General features: G+C 49.5%; 1 long non-coding RNA gene across 2 annotated transcripts; it reads left to right on the forward strand.

Moving 5' to 3' along the window:
- Positions 1–295: 295 nt before the first annotated feature.
- Positions 296–9,979, forward strand: LOC144733613 (uncharacterized). Of its 2 annotated transcripts, XR_013588384.1 has the most exons (3): positions 786–1,114; positions 6,168–6,237; positions 8,411–9,979. It is a non-coding gene; the product is annotated as an uncharacterized LOC144733613 (long non-coding RNA). The 2 variants fall into 2 exon arrangements; XR_013588385.1 differs by lacking the exon at positions 6,168–6,237 and having other exon boundaries at positions 296–1,114.
- Positions 9,980–12,722: the final 2,743 nt, after the last annotated feature.

Here is a 12,722-nt window from a genome sequence, read left to right on the forward strand (position 1 = left end):
CTGCTTGTCAGTTTTGATGTGGTTTCCTTATTCACCAAAGTTCCTGTACCTGACACCATCGCAATCATTGAAGACTTGGTTCATCAAAGCCTGAATGCTGGGGTACCCCCCCTGGTGAGACACTGCTTAACCAATACATACTTCACCTGGAATGGAACTTTCTACAAGCAAACTGAGGGCACCCCAATGGGCTCCCCCCTATCTCCGGTTGTAGCCAACGTCTTCATGGAGAAATTTGAGACTGACGCCATCCAGACTGCCACTCTACGCCCGACCTTGTGGAAGAGGTACGTAGATGCCACTTTTGTCATCTGGCCACATGGCCGGCCTGCTCTAGACCAATTCCTCAACCACATAAATTCCATACACCCAGCCATCACACAGTGTACACACAATGTACACACACACAGTGTACACACACACAGTGTACACACACACAGTGTACACACAATGTACACACACACAGTGTGTACACACAATGTACACACGCAGTGTACACACACACAGTGTACACACACACACAATGTACACGTGTGTACACACACACTGTCCATGTGTGTGTGTACACACACAATAATGTCCACATTGTTGAGCTGAGCTCACACACCTAAGGGGTCTCTGTTCAAGGGAGGGAGCAATGGAAAATTAATCTTAATCAACTTAAATTCTAATCCCGCTACGTGACGTCACCACTCAGCATGACCTCATCGGCGTGAAACGCCAGGGGGAGGTGTACCTTGCTAGTGACGTCATGTCACCAAAGATTTCACCCCAACCGGTCTTAAGGGAGCGTGACGTCACCTCTGCCTGGGTCACTTCCGTTATCTATTCAAGCACTATCCTTATTTGGGCAAAGCCACACCCACTGACTGGGGGCTCATTAACATAATTTATTCGTGAAAGACGTCACGAGTTCGTTGTGACCGGTTCGGCACCAACGGCCCATCCCTCCACGATTGGGCCAGGCTCATTAACATAATTTATGTAAGTTACAGAGCCGCTCATTGTGGGAGGTGTCTTGTACCCCACAAGTGACGTCATGTCACCTGCTGCTGCCGCGTGACGTCACGAGGTAACGGAAAGTTGACGCTCCGCGCGGGAACTGAAATCTGAGGTGAGAAATTCTCATCGCGGTTGTGGTTGTTGTTGTGGTGATTGTTGTTGTTGTGGTTGTTGTTGTTTACCGAGGTAGAGCCTCGCTCTCTCTCTCGTAGGGATGTCAATTGAGTAGCAGCGAGCATGGAAGCGATGTCCACTTTGGAACTTTACAACGCGGGGCCTTGCCTCCTGCCCTCGCCTGGTCGCGTTCGCTTCAATTCTCTCGCTTAGTTGAGCAATTTCGATTTAAAGCTTTCGTGACTGCAGTGATTCATATTCTTGGTTCTTTCGGTGAAGTCACGTAGAATAGAAATAAAAAAATAAAACAATAAAACTATACAATTTAATTATGTTTTATATCACGTAGAATGGAAATAATGAAATAATATTCCCTTTTATTTTTATTATTTCCATTCTAAGTGACTTTACCGAAAGAATCAAGAAGATAGTTTAGAGACCTGTGGAAGAACGCGATCAGCCAGGCGATGCGTTAGTTCTAGGTGAAGTCACCATGTAGGTAAGAAATGAATACAAATTCATAAAAGTAAAAATAGAAATAAAATATAAACAAATCACGACGTTTCGGAGGCAACACAAGTCTCCGTCATCAGGTGGCACCGTCACAGCCACATTTGCTGTATCAAGTGAGGCGTTTTTATTAATTTAATCTATAATGTAGACTGTAGCCTGGTTATTAAGCTGGGTGAGTGTACTGGCAGTCTATAATGTAGACTGTAGCCTGGTTATTAAGCTGGGTGAGTGTACTGGCAGTCTATAATGTAGACTGTAGCCTGGTTATTAAGCTGGGTGAGTGTACTGGCAGTCTATAATGTAGACTGTAGCCTGGTTATTAAGCTGGGTGAGTGTACTGGCAGTCTATAATGCAGACTGTAGCCTGGTTATTAAGCTGGGTGAGTGTACTGGCAGTCTATAATGCAGACTGTAGCCTGGTTATTAAGCTGGGTGAGTGTACTGGCAGTCTATAATGCAGACTGTAGCCTGGTTATTAAGCTGGGTGAGTGTACTGGCAGTCTATAATGCAGACTGTAGCCTGGTTATTAAGCTGGGTGAGTGTACTGGCAGTCTATAATGTAGACTGTAGCCTGGTTATTAAGCTGGGTGAGTGTACTGGCAGTCTATAATGTCGACTGTAGCCTGGTTATTAAGCTGGGTGAGTGTACTGGCAGTCTATAATGTAGACTGTAGCCTGGTTATTAAGCTGGGTGAGTGTACTGGCAGTCTATAATGTAGACTGTAGCCTGGTTATTAAGCTGGGTGAGTGTACTGGCAGTCTATAATGTAGACTGTAGCCTGGTTATTAAGCTGGGTGAGTGTACTGGCAGTCTATAATGTAGACTGTAGCCTGGTTATTAAGCTGGGTGAGTGTACTGGCAGTCTATAATGCAGACTGTAGCCTGGTTATTAAGCTGGGTGAGTGTACTGGCAGTCTATAATGCAGACTGTAGCCTGGTTATTAAGCTGGGTGAGTGTACTGGCAGTCTATAATGTAGACTGTAGCCTGGTTATTAAGCTGGGTGAGTGTACTGGCAGTCTATAATGTAGACTGTAGCCTGGTTATTAAGCTGGGTGAGTGTACTGGCAGTCTATAATGTAGACTGTAGCCTGGTTATTAAGCTGGGTGAGTGTACTGGCAGTCTATAATGTAGACTGTAGCCTGGTTATTAAGCTGGGTGAGTGTACTGGCAGTCTATAATGCAGACTGTAGCCTGGTTATTAAGCTGGGTGAGTGTACTGGCAGTCTATAATGCAGACTGTAGCCTGGTTATTAAGCTGGGTGAGTGTACTGGCAGTCTATAATGCAGACTGTAGCCTGGTTATTAAGCTGGGTGAGTGTACTGGCAGTCTATAATGTAGACTGTAGCCTGGTTATTAAGCTGGGTGAGTGTACTGGCAGTCTATAATGTAGACTGTAGCCTGGTTATTAAGCTGGGTGAGTGTACTGGCAGTCTATAATGCAGACTGTAGCCTGGTTATTAAGCTGGGTGAGTGTACTGGCAGTCTATAATGCAGACTGTAGCCTGGTTATTAAGCTGGGTGAGTGTACTGGCAGTCTATAATGCAGACTGTAGCCTGGTTATTAAGCTGGGTGAGTGTACTGGCAGTCTATAATGTAGACTGTAGCCTGGTTATTAAGCTGGGTGAGTGTACTGGCAGTCTATAATGTAGACTGTAGCCTGGTTATTAAGCTGGGTGAGTGTACTGGCAGTCTATAATGTAGACTGTAGCCTGGTTATTAAGCTGGGTGAGTGTACTGGCAGTCTATAATGTCGACTGTAGCCTGGTTATTAAGCTGGGTGAGTGTACTGGCAGTCTATAATGCAGACTGTAGCCTGGTTATTAAGCTGGGTGAGTGTACTGGCAGTCTATAATGTCGACTGTAGCCTGGTTATTAAGCTGGGTGAGTGTACTGGCAGTCTATAATGTAGACTGTAGCCTGGTTATTAAGCTGGGTGAGTGTACTGGCAGTCTATAATGTAGACTGTAGCCTGGTTATTAAGCTGGGTGAGTGTACTGGCAGTCTATAATGTAGACTGTAGCCTGGTTATTAAGCTGGGTGAGTGTACTGGCAGTCTATAATGTAGACTGTAGCCTGGTTATTAAGCTGGGTGAGTGTACTGACAGTCTATAATGTAGACTGTAGCCTGGTTATTAAGCTGGGTGAGTGTACTGACAGTCTATAATGTAGACTGTAGCCTGGTTATTAAGCTGGGTGAGTGTACTGGCAGTCTATAATGTAGACTGTAGCCTGGTTATTAAGCTGGGTGAGTGTACTGGCAGTCTATAATGTAGACTGTAGCCTGGTTATTAAGCTGGGTGAGTGTACTGGCAGTCTATAATGTAGACTGTAGCCTGGTTATTAAGCTGGGTGAGTGTACTGGCAGTCTATAATGTAGACTGTAGCCTGGTTATTAAGCTGGGTGAGTGTACTGACAGTCTATAATGTAGACTGTAGCCTGGTTATTAAGCTGGGTGAGTGTACTGACAGTCTATAATGTAGACTGTAGCCTGGTTATTAAGCTGGGTGAGTGTACTGGCAGTCTATAATGTAGACTGTAGCCTGGTTATTAAGCTGGGTGAGTGCACTGGCAGTCTATAATGTAGACTGTAGCCTGGTGATTAAGCTGGGTGAGTTTACTGGCAGTCTATAATGTCGACTGTAGCCTGGTTATTAAGCTGGGTGAGTGTACTGACAGTCTATAATGTAGACTGTAGCCTGGTGATTAAGCTGGGTGAGTGTACTGGCAGTCTATAATGTAGACTGTAGCCTGGTTATTAAGCTGGGTGAGTGTACTGGCAGTCTATAATGTAGACTGTAGCCTGGTGATTAAGCTGGGTGAGTGTACTGGCAGTCTATAATGTAGACTGTAGCGTGGTTATTAAGCTGGGTGAGTGTACTGGCAGTCTATAATGTAGACTGTAGCCTGGTTATTAAGCTGGGTGAGTGTACTGGCAGTCTATAATGTAGACTGTAGCGTGGTTATTAAGCTGGGTGAGTGTACTGGCAGTCTATAATGTAGACTGTAGCCTGGTTATTAAGCTGGGTGAGTGTACTGGCAGTCTATAATGTAGACTGTAGCCTGGTTATTAAGCTGGGTGAGTGTACTGGCAGTCTATAATGTAGACTGTAGCCTGGTTATTAAGCTGGGTGAGTGTACTGGCAGTCTATAATGTAGACTGTAGCCTGGTTATTAAGCTGGGTGAGTGTACTGGCAGTCTATAATGTAGACTGTAGCCTGGTTATTAAGCTGGGTGAGTTTACTGGCAGTCTATAATGTAGACTATAATTTGCTTCATCAAGTGAGGCGTGATTTATTATAATTCTATTATTTTATTTCTATTTTTACTTTTATTAATTTTAATTTCATTTTTTACCTACGTGGTGACTTTACCGAAAAAACCTAAGAGTACGTTAGTTGGTGTGTTGACCGACTCTCTGTGTTGCATTACATTAAGTGTCTCTCTCTCTCTGTGCAGTCACCAAACCTCCAAGTCTCTCATTGACACAAGGCCGTCATTATAACATGTTATAATAAGTATAATATTATGTTATAATATATATTAATTATAATGTTATAATAAGTATAATATGTTATAATAATTATATTAATATTTATGAATTATAATGTTATAATAAGTATAATATGTCTGTAAAAATATTTGTAAATAATAATTGCGATGCTCTGTTAATAAAGACAACAATTTGCTAAACCTTGGCCACGAAATCTGGACTTGTCTTCATATCACAATGCATAGATTCCTGTTTATAGGATTGCGTTGTACTTTATGAATCCCTAATCTCTGCCATTACACACTATGAAACAAGAAAAGGTAAAAAAGAAAAAACAGAGCAATGTATTACAATACACTATTAGACATTATTGTATCAAATAAAACAAAGTCCATCCCATGTGCTAGTGAACTTTTTAAAATATTTTAGGGAGGAAATGGCAGGAAAATAGTTTTCAAATTTAGATATTTTTCTGGGGGGGGGGGGACCCCAGACCCGTGGAAGATTTGGTCCCCCCCAATGTTGACTCCATGGCTACGGCCTTGCATTGACGTGCTAGTTTCTCTACCCCCCCCCCTCTCTACTTAAGGCCTTCTCACAGAGGCGTTGTTTCTCTGTGTGCCTATGTGTGTCTCTCTCTGTGTCATCTCTCTGTGTGTCTATATGTGTGTCTCTCTCTGTGTGTCTTTGTGTCATCTCTCTCTGCTTATGTGTCTGTCTATGTGTCTCCGTGTCTCTCTCTCAAATTGAGCAATCTTTGGAAGAACGTTATCAACCAGGTAGGGTGTTGACTGTTATGTTAGCTGACTCTAAGTTTAATAGGTTTCTTTTCTCTTTCATTTGTACCTGATGATGATTGCTTGTGTTGCAGTTGAAACGTCGTATGCTATTACGTAATGTATTTATTTATTCTATGTGACTTTACCGAAAGAACCAAAGAGTATCTTGCTTAAGTTTTAATTTCCCTTCACCTGGCTCGCTACTTTGTAACTTGTTTTGTTTTAAATATTCACACAGTTTTTTTTTCATTTTTTACCAGGCCACGCCCGCTTGAGCTGCTGTACCGCTCTTGTTTTCAGAAGCGACCTGCCCACAACAACAACAACAAGGTGAGGCTTGTCAACAGCGTAGTGGTGTTCACTCTAGACACGTGGTGGTGTTCACTCTAGACGCGTGGTGGTGTTCACTCTAGACGCGTGGTGGTGTTCACTCTAGACACGTGGCGGTGTTCGCTCTAGACGCGTGGCGGTGTTCACTCTAGACACATGGCGGTGTTCACTCTAGACACGTGGCGGTGTTCACTCTAGACACGTGGTGGTGTTCACTCTAGACGCGTGGCGGTGTTCACTCTAGACACGTGGCGGTGTTCACTCTAGACACGTGGTGGTGTTCACTCTAGACGCGTGGCGGTGTTCACTCTAGACACGTGGCGGTGTTCACTCTAGACGCGTGGCGGTGTTCACTCTAGACGCGTGGCGGTGTTCACTCTAGACACGTGGTGGTGTTCACTCTAGACGCATGGCGGTGTTCACTCTAGACACGTGGCGGTGTTCACTCTAGACGCGTGGCGGTGTTCACTCTAGACGCGTGGTGGTGTTCACTCTAGACACGTGGCGGTGTTCACTCTAGACGCGTGGTGGTGTTCACTCTAGACACGTGGCGGTGTTCACTATAGACACGTGGCGGTGTTCACTCTAGATATGTGGAGGTGTTCACTCTAGACGCGTGGCGGTGTTCACTCTGGACGCGTGGCGGTGTTCACTCTAGACGTGTGGCGGTGTTCACTCTAGACGCGTGGCGGTGTTCACTCTCTACATGTGGAGGGGTAACCCGAGGATCGGGAAGGAAATCCACGCGACCACGGGGAGAGAGAGAGAGAGACACGTAAACTACAAATATACAGCAGGCGTCAGGGTCGGGATCGAACCCACGACTTCCTGTATGCCAGGACAGGTAGTTAACATCTCACCACAGAGAGACACGCAGCCTCGGCTGTGTTGGTTGATCCTCAATGAATTACTTGGTGGAGTGAGGAAGCATTAATACTGAGCAGGTGAAGGTGGCCAGGCGTGGGTCTGGATACACCACCACCTGTGAACCATGCTGCCAGTGTGTGACAGTGGTGGAGCCAGTGGGGGTGGGGTGGCACGTGCCCCCCCAACGATCCGATAGAAATCCCTAATTTCGATAGGATCATTGGGGTTTATTAGTAACTAGCTTCACTACCCGGCTTTGCCCGGGACTTGGATTCTTGTCTTGGATTAATTTAATATTCCCTCATAATTCACTGAAAAACCCTGAAAAAATTGATGCTTGCAAGAAGGAAGCCGAAACACTTCAATTTACCTAAATCGGATGTTTTCACTCAAGGAAATTCAACCTGAACCCACTGCTACGTCAGGTCGATTTTTGCCACTCGGGAAGGGAATGACGTGGCGTTCGCTTAGAAATTCCAGACAGCATAAGCTGTGAAAATTTCATGACGTCAGAGCTCAGCGTTGGAGAGTTTTTGCTGCTGCACACAAACAAACAGGTGTAAGTTCTGCTTTATATTTAAGATGGCAGTTGTACCCGTTCTTCACACGGATTTGTATTGAAACTCCGAGAAGCCAATGACTTTATCGGCCAGGAGCGAAGCGCCACCTAAAATCTCCCGGCACGCTGTGAACAGCTGTAGAAGTACGGCGCGCGAAGAGCCATGTGGTAGGGGGGTAAGCATTGCAGAGCGCTTAGCTCAGGTGTGATGCGGGTTGATGCCACATACGTCATGGTCATTCCCCCCCCCCCCCCCCCCAAAATACAAAAGTCTATTTTTCTTTCCTGAAGGCATCAACACGTTCAGCGAGCGCGATGACGATCACACGCGTCGAATGAAAAGCAAGGGACAAGTCCTTTCTTACTAACAACTCCTTTCTCACTAACAACTCCTTACTTACTAACAACTCCTGTAATTTTTCATTGCTGGAGGGGTTTCCCCCCCCTACCTGAAAATCCTGGCTCCACCTCTGAGTGTGTGACAGTGTCAAGTTTGTATTTGCAGTAAAGTCTATTAACTCTATTGAGCACAGAGGTTATATCAAAACAGTAGTTTATTTTAGTTTTCCTCTCATTGTGTGCCATAACAGCCCGTGTGATGAATTTGGGACACTTTTTTTTTACTATATCATAAATATATGAATAACTATAGACGTGTAAGTGACGTGTGACTGTGTATATATGCATTCCTCTGTGCCTCGATACTGACGTGTAGATGGTGTGGATATTCTTTGTTTCTGTCTGCAGCTGTCGCTGCCTCTGCAGAATTGGTCTCATGGAGCAAAGGCAGTCGGTGCAGCTCGGTGCAAAAAGGCAACAATGCGACCGGTGTGCATACAGCACGGATTGTCCTGCACTTTGACACGGCACCAGAGAACTCACACAGGAGAGAAACCCTTCAAGTGCAGTGTGTGTGGGAGGGCGTTTGCACGTTCAGCTCATCTTGTAACACACGAGAATACACACGGGAGAGAAACCCTTCAAGTGCAGTGTGTGTGGGAAGGCGTTTGCACAGTCATCTGCTCTTGTAACACACAAGAGAACACACACGGGAGAGAAACCCTTCAAGTGCAGTGTGTGTGGGAGGGTGTTTGCATGTTCAGCTCATCTTGTAGCACACCAGAGAACACACACGGGAGAGAACCCTTCAAGTGCGGTGTGTGTGAGAAGGCGTTTACACTTTCACCAAATCTTCAACGACACCAGAGAACACACAAGCATCAGAAGATCCACCAGGAGTGGAGTGTGAAATCAGCTTGTGAAAGTCAAAGTGCTGCAATGAGCCCATCGCTCATCAAACAAGAACCGGAAGAAAATCCCAGCTTGGACACTTTTAAAGGTAACGAGGCGAAATATGAAGAGGTGAATGTGAAATGTGAAGACGTGATGGTGAAGAGCAAAGAAGTGAAGGTAAAATGTGAAGATGAAGATTCAACTCCCAAATGGGACCTTCGCATCCATGGAGGTGTGGTGCCACAGCGACGGGGCCGCTCGGCCGAGCCAGGGAGCCGCCCGGCTTCCACCGCCGCACTGCCCCCCATCACCTCCCCCACATAAACACGCACCCGCACCCACGTAGGGCCTCGTGGTCGGGTCACCTACCCTGAGTTTTCACCCGAGGGCCCCCTAGGGGGGTTACCCCACGGTTTCTCAGGGCCAGGGAATTGGACAGGACCCTTCCCAGGCCAAGTAACACTGCGGCGCCGTGGGCGGATTTGAGATCGCACGACCACGGCGAGCTCAGAGAGCCCCGCAGTTAGAAACGCATACAAACACAAACACGGGTCAGCAAGGCAGATAGCTGGGATCAGGACCCGGGACGACTGATTGGTCGAAAGTTCAAAGGCCGGCGGGATCGCAAAAGAGCGGGAAATCCTAGGCTCAGGATTGGTCGAGAGACCAAGGCGGTCGGGACGGGGGCGCCTAGCCTTTGATGTGAATAGTTTAAAAGAAAACGCAGGGGCAGTAGGGAACCCTCTTCTTCTGGAGTTTGGACACGGGGTCAGCGACGAAGGAGTCATCGGGCGAGCCGCTAGATTGTCTGCAGGACGATCTGAGCGCCGCAAGGTCACCAAGGACTACAGACGGTATCGTGTTGCGCGCCTTACAACACCTCAGAGCGGAGGGTAGGATCCGTAGGAGAGGGTTAGTTCGGGGTAAGGACGAGTAGGAAAGCGGTTTAGCAGAGAGCGCAGCATAGAATAGGGCTACACGGCACCAGAGTGTGGGTTAGAAGCGCCTTGCTGTCCCGCACACACACACGGGTGGCTCGGTTGGTTAGCAAGGGCTAATAAAATCTCGAGCGTAGTAACAAAACCGTGTTGTTGGGTGTTTTTGGAACGTGGTATTAGCGTGCACTGCATTCGCGAGTGTGTGGTCGTATGCATAAAGGCCGTGGTCTCTGTACGATTGTGCGGGTACGGGGGTGTGTGCGTTAACGCCCGGGGAGAGCACTTTGGTGTGTTGGCGTGACTACGCAGCCGTGTGAGAGGAGAATCGTCCTTGTACGATATTTGTGTTGACGTGCACGCGCGAGTGGGGGAGGGGACGAGTCGTCGTGTCGGCGTGTGCCCCGCTTGCGTGCGCTCGTTACTTGCGTAAGCTCTCGGCGTGCGTAATCGGCGTGCCCAAGGTGCGCGATCGTAACGTGGGCGGCCAGCGCGGCGCAGAGCGGCGCAGGAGTGGGTATCGCGTGTGGAGCTGTATGCGTGTGTGCGCGCACGTTCACGACGTGTGTAACACAGGTGCGCGATCCTAACGTGAGTGGTCAGGGTTGGGTGAGTGCCGTGCAGAGCTGTGTGTGGGTGTGCGCGTGCGTGGTTATCCATGCCTGCTACGCGGACCCGCGGTGGAGGGGAATCCTCGGGTGACGGTTCCCACACCCTGGGTGAGGAGCCTAGCGGCGGTTCGCTTAGCAGCGGGGGGGCGATTGATGATGTTAGTCCGGCCGTTAGTATTATCGAGGGAGGGATCTCGGGGGCTAGCGACCCCCACAAATTGGTGTCAGAAGCGGTACGGACCCCCGCGTTACCTCACGCTAAAATAAGACTAATATTTACCGGCAGGGGGGCCCCTTCGTGGAAGGCATTCGCCCGCAATCTCTTAGGGGCTAAGGAAATTAATGGATGGACGGACGTGCAGGCAGTACGTCAACTTAATATGAATCTTGATGGGCGGGCAGCCGATTTTGTAGAAGCGTTACCCGCGAGCGCACAGACACAGCTAGAGGAGCTGATGCGCCGACTCGATCAGCGTTTTGGCACGCGTGACGAGGAGGAAGCAAAATCGGCCTTAGAGGCGCGCCGTCGCCAACCTGGCGAAGATCTCCGTGATTACGCCGAGGATGTGCGCGAGTTAACAAAGATCGCACGCCCGGGGTACGCAACGGAGGTTATTGAGGAACTGGCTGCCGAGAAAATCCAGCGGTACCTGTCTCGCACGGCGTGGTGGCAGCCAGACCTGAGCTGCCCACGTCTTCCCTTTAACACCCTTGTCGAGCGCGCACGTAAGTGTGAAAGAATTCACAGCGAACGCGCGCAGCTCCGGGGGCTGGGACGAGAGCGCGCCATTGCGAGCCTGCTCTCGGAAGACGAGGAGGAGGAACAGGAGCTCGCGAGGACGGTAAGGGGCCGGGAAAGAGAGCCTCCAGTGTCCCGCGAGACAACCCCGGGATGGGTTGCCGGTATACAAACGGGTATAAAGGATGTCTCCGGCCAGGTAACCCAGATAGACAACAAGGTAAACCAAGTAGGTGAGGAAACGAATAAAAATATGACCCAACTGCAATCCTCCGTTGAGACCATCCGATCCGAAATGGGGGACCTAGACTCCACGGTAGGAGGGCTAACTGGAAGGATAGCCCGACTAGAAGCAGAGTATGAGCAACAGCGCACGGGGGGAGGAGGGAGTGGGCAGAAAGTTCGCCACAGAGCCGCCACTCCTCCCAGGACGTGTTATGTGTGCGACCGTCGAGGGCATCTCATGAGGGACTGCCCTCAGCTCGCCCGTGCGAGGCCGATGCATAGGTCAAACACTAAGCCCCCCCTAGAGAGGGGACCACCGGGGGATGAAATCGACGTAGACCCGACCCAAACCAGCTGTAATAATAATGGCGAGCGAGTGATCCATAAACAGGTTACAACGACAACACCCAAGGGCGCAGGGACCTCGGGCGATTGGCTGCGGGAGCTGGTGGCAGGGATAACGGGAGCCACGTCGCTGGTGGAAGGCCAGGTGAACGGGCAGCGCACCCGGATCCTGTTGGACACGGGCGCCGTGGCCTCTCTCATGAGCGCCGCGCACTGCAGCATGCTCGGGGTGGACGTGGGCTGCCTGCAGGCCCCGGATCGCGCGCTGCACACGGCAAGCGGAGCCGGGATGGGGTTGCTGGGGAAGGTCTCCCTCGAGGTCCGTCTAGGAAACCAGGTGTGCACACAGGAATTCTACGTTTCGAGTGTGTTGTGCCACGAGTGCATTGCAGGAACGGACCTCCTGGAAAAGTTGGGACTTAACGTACAGCCCCGGCAACGATGCGCTACGGTGGAGGGCAGCGGGGAGCGGATTCCGTTCCTAGGACAGGAGCCGAATCGCCCACGCTTCACACCCGTGGCCGCTACGCTGGGGTCGGCGTCACCATCGGGCCTCTCGCCGAGATGCTGGTGCCAGTGGCAACCCTCTCCACCGACCCAACCCACCGACCATCGGGCGAGGTAATGCTGACTCCTCACCCGGAGTTGGCATCGCGATACGGGGTGGTAGGGTCAGCCACACTGGTAAACGCAGATGGGGGCCGGCTGTTTATACGTGTGTTTAACCCACACAGTACCCCGGCAATGATACGACGACGCACCCCGGTAGCCACCGTACACCCCCTGCACGCTCGCCACTCGAACGACTCGGTGTTCGCACTCTGGGCGGAGGACCCTGGCCGCCCCGAGGACAGCCAGGATCTGGCCTGGCGGGTCGGCCCGACCCCCCGAGCCGAGATTGTTCCCCTGCAGGATGCGTTACATGTGCCTTGGGCAGCCTTACCTAAGGGGGAGGCCGATCAGCTGCGCGG

This window comes from Lampetra planeri, chromosome 48 (assembly GCF_965212315.1).
Source record: "Lampetra planeri chromosome 48, kcLamPlan1.2.h2, whole genome shotgun sequence".
NCBI lineage: Eukaryota > Metazoa > Chordata > Hyperoartia > Petromyzontiformes > Petromyzontidae > Lampetra > Lampetra planeri.